This window comes from Oncorhynchus mykiss, chromosome 11, assembly GCF_057628025.1.
Source record: "Oncorhynchus mykiss isolate SJ-2025 chromosome 11, ASM5762802v1, whole genome shotgun sequence".
NCBI lineage: Eukaryota > Metazoa > Chordata > Actinopteri > Salmoniformes > Salmonidae > Oncorhynchus > Oncorhynchus mykiss.
Genome location: NC_143032.1, coordinates 78,866,419 through 78,881,083, shown reverse-complemented (window position 1 = coordinate 78,881,083; position 14,665 = coordinate 78,866,419). Strand labels below are relative to the sequence as shown.

At 42.3% G+C, this 14,665-nt stretch overlaps 1 long non-coding RNA gene across 1 annotated transcript; it reads right to left on the bottom strand.

Annotated features, from left to right (window-relative positions):
- Positions 1-1,927: 1,927 nt before the first annotated feature.
- On the bottom strand, positions 1,928-5,731 carry LOC110536652 (uncharacterized). Its single transcript, XR_002475503.3, has 3 exons — positions 3,764-5,731; positions 3,396-3,502; positions 1,928-3,128 (listed from the first exon to the last, which is right to left on the bottom strand). It is a non-coding gene; the product is annotated as an uncharacterized LOC110536652 (long non-coding RNA).
- Between the last annotated feature and the right edge of the window lie 8,934 nt (positions 5,732-14,665).

The following is a 14,665-nucleotide window of genomic DNA, read 5'->3' as shown; positions in this document are numbered from 1 at the left end:
GTGTTAATTATAGGCGTGCCCATGGAGCTGGGGATCAGAAAATATCCTGTGCGAGGCAGGTTGAGGTTTCCAGGGTTAGAGTAGTGCAGAAGTCGTATGCTGAGGCAGTGAAGAAAGTAGAGGAAGATGGGTCAAGGGAGAGGGATCCTGAGAGAACTGGTGTCAGTAGTGGTGTCAGTAGTAGATCTGTACCAGTACAGAGGGAGGGATCCTGAGAGGACTGGTGTCAGTAGTAGATCTGTACCAGTACAGAGGGATAGGCCAACAAGTGATATATGTTTCAGTAAGATTGGATTTTTTGCATTTATAGCAATGGTTATCAACTAAACTGCAGGGGCAGAACGTAAGTGGCAGAAAATGGAGGTTGTGATGTCTGCGAGACTTGTCATCAGAAGAGTTACAGAGTGTAGTAAGTGGTGGTGTCCCATCCTTTCAGGCTGTTGGCCTGAGGTACGACTAAATCTATTTAAATAGTGGAGTAGGGTGGTGTTTATTTTTTTGTGTATTTCATTTTAAATTGTTTGTTTATTAGTATCATTTTTTTAAAGTGTAATGTTAGATGGTATGGCATTTGTTTATTTATTTCAAGCAAAGTATAAGGGAGTAATACTCCAGTCTAGTAGGTTGGCGTTAATGCAACCTTTATTGAATGCCAACCGCTGTTAAACCTCATGGAAGAAGAGGGGCGGGCTGGACGGGTGTGTGTGTAGTACTATTGAGCACCCGATTAGACTACAATCACCCCATTAGAAGGTGGAAATCGTCACACCAATCCCACCATTCATATGGTGAATGTGGTACCTCACACTTACTGGTGCATGCACCCTGTGTTAACCATTAATCGGGTGGTTGTATGGGGGGTGATAAGTGCCAGAATTAAGCCTCGTGAAGCTACAAATATGTTTGTTATGGAAGATCTTACTATGAATGCCTTAAAAATGTCTACATGTGTTATGCGTCACGGGTTAGTTTAAGTGTTAGTTTAGTTTATTATTAAAGCTCTCACCATGAACACCTTGCAAATGTTTGCATGATGTCCATTTTTTTTACATTGCCAGAGTAATCTAATCAATTCAATTTGTCAATTTAGCTTAAAATAGCCATATCACCTCAATACAAAAATTATTAGGTTAGTTGATATCACAGCCGGCCACCTTTACTGTGCCTATTTCTCACATCAATACAGACAGAAGGGCTTCTTTGTTGGAGGTAGCCCTATTCAGAAATAAGATGTAGCTTAGGTCTCTAGCATTCAAAACAACTCAACTCAATCTCTGACTTCAGTGCGTTCAAGACAACCGGGAACACAGAAAAAGAAGATCTCAGACTGAGATTTTTTATTTTACGGTATTCTAACTCGGAATTTCAATTCAGACACCCTGGCATCTTTCTCTGACCTGAACATCACTGATGTCATGATTTGACCCCCCCAGAGTGTTCAGTTTACTGGTTTAACGGACACAATCATTGTCACCATTCAATCCTTAGGCTCTGCATATTTCTGTAGAGATGTGGTTAAAAGCAGGGCTCGAATTTGAGGGGGTGTGTGAGGATAGAGGCCTCACCCTTGTTATAGAGACGGATAAAAAGCATAGGCTACCCCTTGTTGGTTTAGCCTTAGAAAAAACACCGGTCCTGATTATACAAAGTGATCTAGGCAAAAACAATGATTAACTCTACGATTATATCCACATAGGCTAGTAGCCTATCGAAGGTCTTGCTCTGACTCAACATGGTTTCTTGGTAGACCTATTTATGACAACACTCACTTTTAAATTAAAAGCAAGTGTCACTATCACAGGGAAATATGGTTGTTTAATTAAATACGCCACAATTAGTGGTAGGCTAGCATATTAGTGGTAGGCTATGCCTACAGCAAAATACCAAAAAGATAGGATGGTTATGGGTCTGTCCATAGACCATAAAGTTTAACAGATAAACATTTTTTTTTATTCAGGAGAATCGCATTGAATCAGGCTATTACATTTCAGTGCAGTTGTGTTCTTACGCATAACCGTAGTCTAAACGGAACTGAAAAACACCCCAGCTTGTTTTGATCACAGATCATGATAAAGCCTGAACATTTCATCTATATTTGTCATTGATTTAGCCCACAATCGCCTACAGATTCGATACACACGAAGGCCTATATTTACTCTGGATTTGACAAACAATAGACTGACTAGGATCCTTTGACCTTTTCCCCACATATTTGTTCCCAATTAGGCTACAGTCCTATTGTGATTAATGATATTTACTATAATCTCCTTTTTTATGAATTAACAGGCATCGGGATAAAAACTAAAAATATATTGTTTCGATGCCCCCCGTTCACACATTAATGTTACTTACCTTAGATTACAAAGCCAGCTAATTTCCACTCCGTCCATATGCAAATACAAGTGATTCATACACTGGCTTGTCTGGCTGTCATGTTTTCATTTTAACCTTCCCTTTAAATAATAGTATTTCAGTAGTCCTCTATTATGACAAAAAAAAAAAACATATAGCTCATTAATACACCATTGTGGTTGAATGTATCTATTGGAGGTCCTAGGATACAACAATGAGTAATGTTGCACTAACAAATACCATCAAGGGATACCTTTACAACAATGAACACCTTGTGAAACATCTGTGTAAACCAACCTGGCAATATTTAAGATTTAAATATATAAACTTTGTTATTTTTTAGGGTACGGGTGTGTCAATTTACTTTCAAAGATTTCCTGTACACTCACATGACAATCATAGCCTGAAATACTGCATTACGGTGGGTGGAATAGAGAGGAGGTGGGTGCTGTGTGGGTGGGAGGTTCTGCCCGTCACTGCCCGGTTCTCAACAGGCAGCCAGTCAGTCTCAGAAGGGGGACTTAAAAAGGGAGAGTGCAAAGTCCAGGCACTGCTGCTCTCTTTGTTCTGAGTGTTTGCAGTGCTAGTGTTTTTAGTTAGTCTGTGTCTCACATATTATGTGCCCAGTATGATGGAGCAAGAAAACGTTCTTAGCAGATAATGACAACATGACAATAACAGTAGCTGTAGAGGATGTAATGAAAAGTTGGAGGGTGCTTGGTGATGAAGAACATCAGGTGGACCCATGTCTGGGTGTTGGGCAGAACCCCTAGGTCCTGGAGAACAGGAGCAGAGTTAAAGAGAACAGGTTACAGGTTGATCAGGTATGTAAAAATACAGTTATTGAATGATTTCATTTGAATGTTTGATTAGACATGCAATATTGTTAATGGCAGACAGAAACGAAAGGATATGTTTTATGTCAGTGGGGTTGATGAGAGAGGTAAGGGATGGTCCCTGGAAAAGATGAGTGAGGTGAGTAGTGAGAGAAACTCTGGGGTAGTGTCATAACCACTGGAGTCATACACCTTAACAGAACCTACCTGGCAAAAACCTCCACACCCTTCTCAGTCTGGGCCTGGAGGTGGTCCTCGAAGGCGTTCTGATCTGCTTCTTCAACTTCCACCACATCAGGTGGAGTTTCAGTGATCTGAAAGTACGTTATACAAATATAGCAATAGACAAAAAACATTAAGTCAACAACAAATTTGAAATATCATTGTGCGCTAGTGTTATTATTTATAAAGGCCATCTTACATCAGCTGATGTCAAAGTGCTGTACAGAAACCCAGCCTAAAACCCCAAACAGCAAGCAATGCATGTGTAGAAGATGCAACAGGTCAGCACCTCAGGAGTAAATGTCAGTTGGCTTTTCATAGCCGATCATTCAGACTATCTCTACTGCTCTTACTGTCTCTAGAGAGTTGAAAACAGCAGGTCTGGGACAGGTAGTATGTCCGGTGAACAGGTAAGGGCTCCATAGCCGCAGGCAGAACAGTTGAAACTGGAGCAGCAGCACAGCCAGGTGGACTGAGGACAGCAAATAGTCATCAACCAGGTAGTCCTGAGGCATGGTCCTAGGGCCCCCTTTGGCAGTTCTATCTTGGCTGAAAATGTTATAGTTAGCGATGGAGATTTCAGGGTTTTTGGTGGTTTTCCTAAGCCAGGATTCAGACACGGCTAAGACATCCGGGTTGGCAGTGTGCTAAAGCAGTGAGTAAAACAAACTTAGGGAGGAGGCTTCTAATGTTAACATGCATGAAATCAAGGCTATTAAGGTTACAGAAGTCAACAAATGAGAGCTCCCGGGGAGTGGAAGTGGAGCTAGGCACTGCAGGACCTGGATTAACCTCTACATCACCAGAGGAACAGAGGAGAAGTAGGATAAGGGTACGGCTAATGAACTGGCCGTCTAGCACGTTCGGAACAGAGAGTAAAAGGCGCAGGTTTCTGGGCACGATAGCATAGACTCAAGGCATAGTGTACAGACAAAGGTAAGGTAGGATGTGAGTACATTGGAGGTAAACCTAGGCATTGAGTAATGATGACAGAGATATAGTCTCTAGAGACATTTAAACCAGGTGATGCCATCGCATTGGTAGGAGGTGGAACAACATGGTTGGTTAAGGCATATTGAGCAGGGCTAGAGGCTCTACAGTGAAATAAGACAGTAATCACTAACCAGGACAGTAATGGACGAGGCATATACTATACCGACATCTATGGATAGCATAATTGTGTCTAACAGGTAGGCTTACCACTTATTTTTGGGAATAGGATGAAATAGGCTCCGATTATATATGTAATTCAATGATTATGCCCATAACAAAAGTAGGTGCACATGTGCACCTATAGGAGGTCCCAGGCAGAAGGGAATTTGACTTTAACCCCTGCATCGGAGAGTTACATTGTTGCTATCACTATGCAGCCAGTTGCCTATAGTAGGAAACAGAGTTTCTTACTAATAATATGACACCTGTTATCACACATGGCACAACCCCACAATTGTTACAATAAAATAACACTTTTATATTTTAACATATTTAACAAATGTTTTTAATATTCGAGTAGAACTGTAAAAAAAAAAATACAAAAAAAAGAGTGAGATAATTGTAGCTTTAGAAACGAGTGCTTTCATAAATGCATGGTGGGCCTCGTTTCACTGGAGCTGTGTAAAATAAGCTTTATGTCAATGACCCAGCTTCAACAGAATTTTGTTTATTTACATATCGAATTTGATTGACCAACATCAGTTTCACCATTTATTTATTTTGTCTGCGCCTAAAGTTGACCTCTTTCCTCTTCTTTGGCGCTGCATTGCAAGTCAGCGATGTTTTCTCTCTGTAGTTGTCCATGGTCCTGAAATCATATCATCTGAGAGAGAGAGAGATGTAGTCTATTTCAATCTAAAAAAAACAAACAAAGTAAACAGGTGATAGATAATTGAGTAATCTTACAAATGAATGCGGGTGTATGATCAACGCTTACCTTCTATTCAGACAAGTTGACTCGCCTGGCCTTCCAGGCAGCAAAAGCTGCTTCTTGGAGGTTGAATTTTGTAAGACAACTTGTGCTCAATTGATATGGTGGCGTGTCCTTTGAGTCTCTTGCTCAAGACTTTGAGCTCATTAAACAGATCTTTTGCCTCGATGTCCCTAGATTCGCCATATGTAAGGGCCCTCTCCAGTGTTGCGCAGTCCCTGGTAAGTGCTGCAGTGTCCATGTCCTTGATGGTGGGGATGTTGTACAGGATGCTGAAAACACTGCTGTGCTCTCAAGATGCATAAAGCGTTCGTTGACGGACTGGATAGCAGAATCCAGAATCTGATTAAAGAAAACTACTTTGAATTTCTGCTGAGGGTCAGTCACAGGCTCATCCTCTCCCTCGTAGCCAAACAAAACAGATACATTTTCTTCCTGGGACGGACCGTGGGCTGCCCTGGGAAACAGGGCTCAATACCCATCTCCTCTGCCAACTCTTCTGCGCTTGCTAATGCGCCAGCGAAAGCTGCATCGGAGCGGTAGTCTTGGCGGAATACCCTGGTTGAGTTCAATTGAGCCACTGCTAGTGAAAGGTTAAAACTAACTGCCTGCAAACTCTTACTGGTCATGTTCACTTCGAACAAGATGTCATACCAAACGACCACTGCGCACATGAAGCCCAAAGTTGTTCATCTTGGCAGCAATGCTGTTTGCCCCCAACCTTGTTTTAGCACCACAGTTGCCTGTGAGCTTGGTGTCGGTGGCGATCGAAAACAGGGCATCATAAATCTCCCCGAGTTGGTAACGCACGGGTTTCACAGCCTCCACCTGGCTCTCCCATCTCGTGGTGCTGAGGGGTTTCACAGCCTCCACCCGGCTCTCCCATCTCGTGGTGCTGAGGGGTTTCACAGCCTCCAACAGGCTCTCCCATCTCGTGGTGCTGAGGGGTTTCACTTTGAGTCCATCTTTTACGTGCTCTTTCAGCAAGGTCCCAGCAGTGTGTAGATCCGGATAAAAATGTATAAATCTCTTGGATGGTGTTAAAAAAAACTCAACGCCTCAAAGCAACACCATGCTGCATCAGAGAGAACCAGGTTCAGCGAGTGCGCGCTGCTTGGCACAAAAAAGGCCCTCGGATTGATATCCTACACTCTCTTTTGAACTCTGCTGTGCCTCCCACGCATATTCACCCCGTTGTCATAACCCTGCCCTCTCATGTCCATGATGGCGATGCCATGTTTCAGTAGTTTAAAGATGAGCAACTCGGTCATGCCCCCCCCCCCCCCCCCCCGTTGTGTCAAGCAGTTCCCTCAACTCCAGGAAGTTGCTCTCTCGTGCGCACTGACCCATCATCCTCGGTTGAAACAAAACGCACCACCATGGTCATCTGCTCTGTTTTGATCTTGTCTGGTGTGCAATCCAAAATGAGGTAAAATGTTTGTTTATATGATGATGATCCCATATAATCAGACACATCTGTGACACACACATTCTATATCACCTGTACGCCACACACAGAGACGTGTAGAAAGCTCTCCCTTGCCCTCTATTTGGTAAATCTGACCACAATTCTATCCTCCTGATTCCTGCTTACAAGCAAACATTAAAGCAGGAAGCACCAGTGACTCGGTTTATAAAAAGTGGTTCGATTAAGCAGATGCTAAACTACAGGACTGTTTTGCTATCACAGACTGGTGACCGATGACATTGAGGAGTACACCACATCAGTCACTGGCTTTATCAATAAGTGCGTTGAGGACGTCGTCCTCACAGTGACTGTACGTACATACCCCAACCAGAAGCCATGGATTACAGGCAACATTCGCACTGAGCTAAAGGGTAGAGCTGCCACTTTCAGGGTGCGGGACTCTAACCTTGAAGCTTATCAGAAATCCTGCTATGCCCTGTGACAAACCATCAAACAGGCAAAGAGCCAATACAGGGCTAAGATTGAATCATACCACACCGGCTCCGACGCTTGTCTTATGTGGCAGGGCTTGCAAACTGTTACAGACTACAAAGGGAAGCACAGCCGCGAGCTGACCAGTGACACGAGCCTACCAGACGAGCTAAATCACTTCTATGCTCATTTCGAGGCAAGCAACACTGAGGCATGCGTGAGAGCATCAGCTGTTCTGGACGACTGTGTGATCACGCTCTCCGTAGCAGACATGAGTAAGACCTTTAAACAGGTCAACATTCACAAGGCCGCGGGGCCAGACGGATTACCAGGACGTGTCAGGTGTCTTCACTGACCTTTTCAACATGTCCCTGATTGAGTCTGTAATACCAACATGTCTCAAGCAGACCAGCATAGTCCCTGTGCCCAAGTACACCAAGGCAACCTGCCTAAATGACTACAGACCCGTAGCACTCGCGTCCGCAGCCATGAAGTGCTTTGAAAGGATGGTAATGGCTCACATCAACATTCTCCCAGAACCCCCAAATCCACTCCAATTTGCATACCGTCCAAACAGATCCACAGATGACGCAATCTCTATTGCACTCCACACTGCCTTTTCCCATTAGCTATTTGTATCTAGTCTCTTAATAATTGCATTAAGGTGCAAGTTAGATATGTTCATTATAGTCATTCTGAGTCGGTGATGCAATGATTCGCTATCTTGCTATCTTGCTAGAGACGCACAGGGCCTGTTGCATTTTTTTTTAAAGAAAAGAAAACCACGCACTGCAGTATAGGCCTATACTCAGATAAAAGATGCTATCTACAACCTAAAAGGATTATTCCGCTGACCCCCCCCCCCCCCCCCCCACACACACACACACACAACTGTAGCATCTCGTTTACATTTCTCACATTTTAGGCGTCCAGTTGAGGCCTTGGATTGATCATGTTGCAATGAGATGGGCACAGACCTTTTCAGTGTGGTGGCAAATTAGTTGAACAGGAGAAGAGGATGTGGTTGCTTGTGGAGGGAGAGCAGTGGGGGGGGGGGGGGGGGTAGAACATCTGCAGTGAAGCTGATTGGTTGCTCTGACTCATCATTTCTTGACTAAAAGATAGATTTAGAAATGAGTTCGACATTGACATAGTTCAACAGCTGAAAAGCCTTCATTAACATACTCCCAGAGATAGCAAGACATTCATTATTCACTGAATGAAGTGACCTACCCATCTCCATTTACAATGTCATTCATCAATTAAATAACTTATAGTATAGCACATTCAATGACATCATTATTGTAGACTATGGACCACTCCTCTATCTACCTTGTACAATACCGTAATCATTGAATGAAGTAGCGTACCCATCCACATTTACAATTTCATCTATCAATTAGATAAATAATACTAGCACATAGTTACATTATTGTAGATTAGGCTACTCCTGTATCCACACTATATCAGGATAGCGTTATGATTGCATTGGCCTTGTCAGGCATGAATTTAGGTCTTCGATCAAAGTCGTATGTTGTACCACGTTTCCCTTCAGTAAAAAGTACTTAAGCATCCCCCATTCAATTCAGATCGAGTGTAAAATGTGTAGGCCTAGTGACAGTGGAAAAATAAACCCATAGCTCCAGCACACAATGGCAAGTAGGAGTAGTCTATTACAATGTCAAATATGTACTGTATATATGCTATAGCACAATGGCATGCAGGAGTAGTGTATTACAATGTCAAATATGTATACGTATATCCTATAGCATCTTTTCATTTACAATTTAATCCATGAAATAAATGATACTAACATAAAATGACGTTATTATTGTACACTATCCCACTCCCCTATCGACACAGTAAATAATATTGCCTACGTGCTTTCGACAATACGTTATCAACTCATTATCAACCAAAAGGATTTGCCTTTTCAACACAGTAGGCCTAAATATTTCCTAACGATATCGCCACTTAAATATAACCTGCTTACTCCTCAATCAGATCAAGGACATCTGGGTAATTATTTTCATCGTCTCGAAGGAAACTATCTGGGTCATTAACTCACGTCTGCTTCTTGTAAAAAAAAAAACAATTTTTTAAATGAACGCCTGTGTCACCGCCGAGCTCTCAAATAGCAAGTCCATCTCTCACTTGTATGAACGGTCACTGCTATCCGGATTCCTTGGGACATCCCTACCCTAAACCCTAAACTATAACCCTTAACACTAAACTTAACCATTTTACATGCATACTTGATAGAGGTAGGGACATCCCAAGGGTCCCGAATAGCACGGACCCGCTAGGAAGGCATATGAACTCCATTCGACTGAACGCCACAACTCTTATTGGTTGTCTGATGTAGGCTACTGGGAACTGGTAACAACACAGTCTGTGATTGGCTAACAACATTTAGATCTGTATACAGTGAGATAAGATAACATACCATGAGGTGTTGAGGGAAAGACAGATTACCTATAGATTGGACATCATCTTTTCTAGGCCATTAGCGATAACAGGAAATAAGGCGTTGGTATGACGTCATGGTAGTTACACGCAGGCGTCACGCAGACGTTAGTATCGTGTCATGTCAGTCAGACGTTCAATGGTAGGCGACAGCCACACGGTAGTACGGTTGCCTAGGCTTAATTCTGGCACTTATCACCCCTCATATGGTTGAGACAGAGAGATTTTGCTGCTGCCGGCAGCTCAGCTGAGTCATGTCAGTGAGAGAGAGAGCAGCACACGCTCACATCATGAAGTCATGTGAGGTTCAACAACGGACAGCAGCACTAGCTAAAGTACACTAACCCCATTCCATACAAATGTGCGCAACCGCGACATTCAAACAAGGCTGCAGAGAAAACTAATGGGACTGTAGCGACTGTGTTGACATCAACATCTGGGGTGTGAACTAGGTTTCTATTCAAGCGTTGATTGACATGGTAATGGCCCTATAGTATTGGAGAAAAGTTGAAAAAACTGGCCCCTCCGACGCTGTACGTTACATCGTGACGTGTCATGGCGTAACGTACAGCACGCATAAAGCAACTCATTCTGTCTTACAGCCTCTCTCCACCTGGTGGAGCACTTCTCTCACTGTTTAAAAACAAGAAAGGGACAGGGACAGGGATGGGGACAGGGTAAGGGACAGGGATGGGGATGGAGACAGGGATGGGGATGGGGACAGGGATGGGGATGGGGACAGGGTAAGGGACAGGGTAATGGGGATACCTAGTCATTTTCTGCGTCATCACTGCAAGCTATCATGACTCTCAAAAGCCGCTGTTTACTTCTGAAGATCACTTTAGCACCGCCCTAAAAACCAGATTTGAATTCAACACAAACCTTCAAATAGGTATCTAATGACACATTATATAAACTCTTTATTGTGTTTTATTTACATTTTAGAGGCGATAAGGTGATGAGTTGGACAGATCGAGTGAAAAAATACGTTTCTCTCCTTCTCACTATCACGTAATAGGTTTAGCTTCCCCACATGACATCTGTCTTTCTCACTATCACGCAATAGGTTTCCCTTCCCCACGTGACATCTCTCCTTCTCACTATCACGTAATAGGTTTCCCCACACAACATCTCTCCTTCTCACTATCACGCAATAGGTGTCGCTTCCCCACATGACATCTCTCCTTCTCACTATCACGCAATAGGTGTCGCTTCCCCACCCGCCATATTTAAAAAGACCAGACGGAGCTCACTGCCTTCTTGAATCATGCAGAGATGGGCAGCATAAAGGTCTCATCATTGATTTTGTTGGAAAGGGGAGAAATTGTGCTTTACATTGGTATTAATATTACAGTTGATCTGGAAGTATTACATTTTTTGGGGCGCTAAAATAAGGTCAATTGTACAGACCAGCGCGATGTACAAAAGTGAGTGAGTTTACGTTAGCTACATACTTCCCCCTCAAAATGATTCTTTGCATCCTGACTGCCCCCAGTCTTAACAATTATTACAGGCAGCACAGCAAGGCAGAGAAATTGAGACATAATTATCCAACAGCTTCAGAGAGAGGATCGAACAATGTGTTTTCTCTCTGGGTATGTAGCTTGCTAGCTAACATTGGCCAGAAAGTTGAAGTCAGAGGAGAGAGGACAGATCGATGAACCGATTTGACAGGCTAGTTTACTGGCCATCAGGCTGTTAAACAGCCATCACTAGCACAGAGAGGCTGCTGTCTACATACAGACTTGATATCATTGGCCACTTTAATAAATGGATCACTAGTCACTTTAATAATGCCACTTTAATCATGTTTACATATATTGCATTACTCATCTCATATGTATATACTGTATTTTATACCATCTATTGCATCTCAGCCTATGCCGCTCTGTCATTGCTCATCCATATATTTATATTTATATATTCTTATTCCATTCCTTTACTTAGATATGTGTGTATTAGGTAGTTGTGACCAATAACATCTGCTAACCATGTGTATGTGACCAATAACATCTGCTAACCATGTGTATGTGACCAATAACATCTGCTAACCATGTGTATGTGACCAATAACATCTGCTAACCATGTGTATGTGACCAATAACATCTGCTAACCGTGTGTATGTGACCAATAACATCTGCTAACCATGTGTATGTGACCAATAACATCTGCTAACCATGTGTATGTGACCAATAACATCTGCTAACCATGTGTATGTGACCAATAACATCTGCTAACCATGTGTATGTGACCAATAACATCTGCTAACCATGTGTATGTGACCAATAACATCTGCTAACCGTGTGTATGTGACCAATAACATCTGCTAACCATGTGTATGTGACCAATAACATCTGCTAACCATGTGTATGTGACCATTAACATCTGCTAACCATGTGTATGTGACCAATAAAAATTGATTCGATTTAGACACGATTCTACTGTCAGAATGCCAGGTAAATTGACAAAATATTGCAAAGACTGGTAAAGAGAATGGGGTATAAAAGGAAGGGATTAAGAGCATCCCAGGAGATGACAGAAAAACTTACTGTTAAGGTATTGCAAATCAGAAATGCGAGCTCACCACGCCGATCGTATTTCTCATGCACAAACTCCAGCATTGCAACTGTAGATCGCCTGGGATGTGTTGTTGATGACATTGCAAAGAAAGGAATCAACATCCACAGAACAACATGCACAGCGCTCGTGAAGGGCCTGCAGTGCCATGAATAACTAATGAAAGGACACTGGGAATGACGTCACAACCAAGAAGCAGCTGCGTGTGGTGATAAGATACCACAGTAAGAAACTCTCAAATCACTGGAAAAACACAAGAAAAAAAGCAGGGTGAGTAACTTTTATTTTTTTATTTTTTTTACAAGCGTTATTTTTGAGTCTACAGACAGACACTTCCTGGAGTCGTCTGTTACGTCTCATTCCTCCCATTTCTCTAACACATCCCTCATTAGATCTCTGTTTGTGCCACGACGTTAAGCTTTATTTTAAAACGTTAGTTTTGGACTGATCCCATTAGCATTAGTAGCGATTTTGTACTAACTTTTCTAGCTAATGACAACATTGCCATCTGCCTAAAGTACATTTGACAATGTGATAATGCTGGCAAAGTAGTTTCCTACTAAACATTTGAGTACTTTAGCGATGTCATCATATTTCCAGACACTATAGTGTAATTTAGACAAAACGGTTTATTAAACCCATCAGCTCTTATTGGCTCACAAAACAGACATTCAAGAAGATCTACATGCATATTACCATGAAACTGATTGACATCAATCGATTGCCATGCAGACGCAGTTAGTACATTTCTCTGATAGAACGTGAAGAATTGTTATTCACGATTGACAGTGATGATGCCATAGGCATACCTAATCTCAAAATAGCCTAACTTGGTGTTTGAGGGTGTAAAAAAAACGAACTATGGGTGCGTTCGTAAATTCACTCTGGCTGTCTACTCCGAATTTCAGAGCACTCGTCTGAGTGTGCCAGTGTGCAGAATAACTGATGAATTTACAAACGCTCAACACCCGTTGAATATGGCCGGTGTCAGTAGACGTCGGCAAAAATGCTCCACGGTTCTGACTAGAGGGAATACAGCTGATCGGAAGTTACTTTTCGGTAAAAGGTTTAGGAGAATTTACCCAGCAGGTTATAATAGTTAACGTAACAGGTTAGGAGAATTTACCCAGCAGGTTAGGATAGTTAACGTAACAGGTTAGGAGAATTTACCCAGCAGGTTAGAATAGTTAACGTGGCAGGTTAAGAGACTTGGGTTAAGGTTAGGAAAGGTTAGGGTTAGCTAAAATGCTCTCCTAACCTGCTACTAAAAGTCATACTTGCACTCTAGTCAGAACTGAGCTTCACAGGGTCCGGACGTCATTTAGACATTAATTGTAGCCATGGACGCTCTGTAGAGTTGCTATTGGGCGCATTTGAGTAGTAAGACGAAAGTAGCAGACTTCTGGAGACAACTCCTACTGTTTCTAGAAAACACAACAGTAGCAGACTTCTGGAGACAACTCCTACTGTTTCTAGAAAACACAACAGTAGCAGACTTCTGGAGACAACTCCTACTGTTTCTAGAAAACACAACAGTAGCAGACTTCTGGAGACAACCTCTACTGTTTCTAGAAAACACAACAGTAGCAGACTTCTGGAGACAACTTCTACTGTTTCTAGAAAACACAACAATGGCAGACATTCACCTTCAGGTTATTGCCGATGAAGTGGATGCTATCAAAATTCCTCTTCTCCTTCTCGTTCTTGTCTCGGTATTGGATACATTTGTGCTCATCGGACATTGATGACTCATAATTTCTTCCTGAGACCAACAGAGTAAATAACTCAGAATAACTCAGCTTCCATTCAGTCAGCACATAAAAACGCTTCGCTAGGCCAAATACAGTATATACACTCCTTTCTTATAACATGCATATTGTACCTGCAGTCATGACGGACTTAAGACAGAGGTGCAGAACGCCTCAAGATAAAAAGGTCATATTGAAAATCTGTAAATTTGACTAAATATTAGCACTTCACTCCACATACTGTTCTCATGGGAAATAACCTTCAATCTGGGAAAATAACACAACACAAGTGATAAGGCTAGAGAAATGTATCGACCAATAATACCAACACAGTCAACACCAAAACACGTCGGAGAGTAAGCATGGAGAACCAAACCCCAAAAGAAAACGAGACTCCTCGACAGACATGGGCGATCTAGGCTATACTCCAACGGGGAATGGTAAGTGTAGAAACCGACTTGCTACAGTTGATAGATGATAAACTGGGCATACTTAAACTAGTCAGTAAAGATATAAAGGAGTTGGAAGGCGAGCCTCGAGACGAGTGACCACAAAGCCGCAACAAAGGAGAAAATGTTGTGGAAATATTCAGTCAATCATATTTCTCAAATACCAGAGCCTGTGAGTTCAAATAGACTTT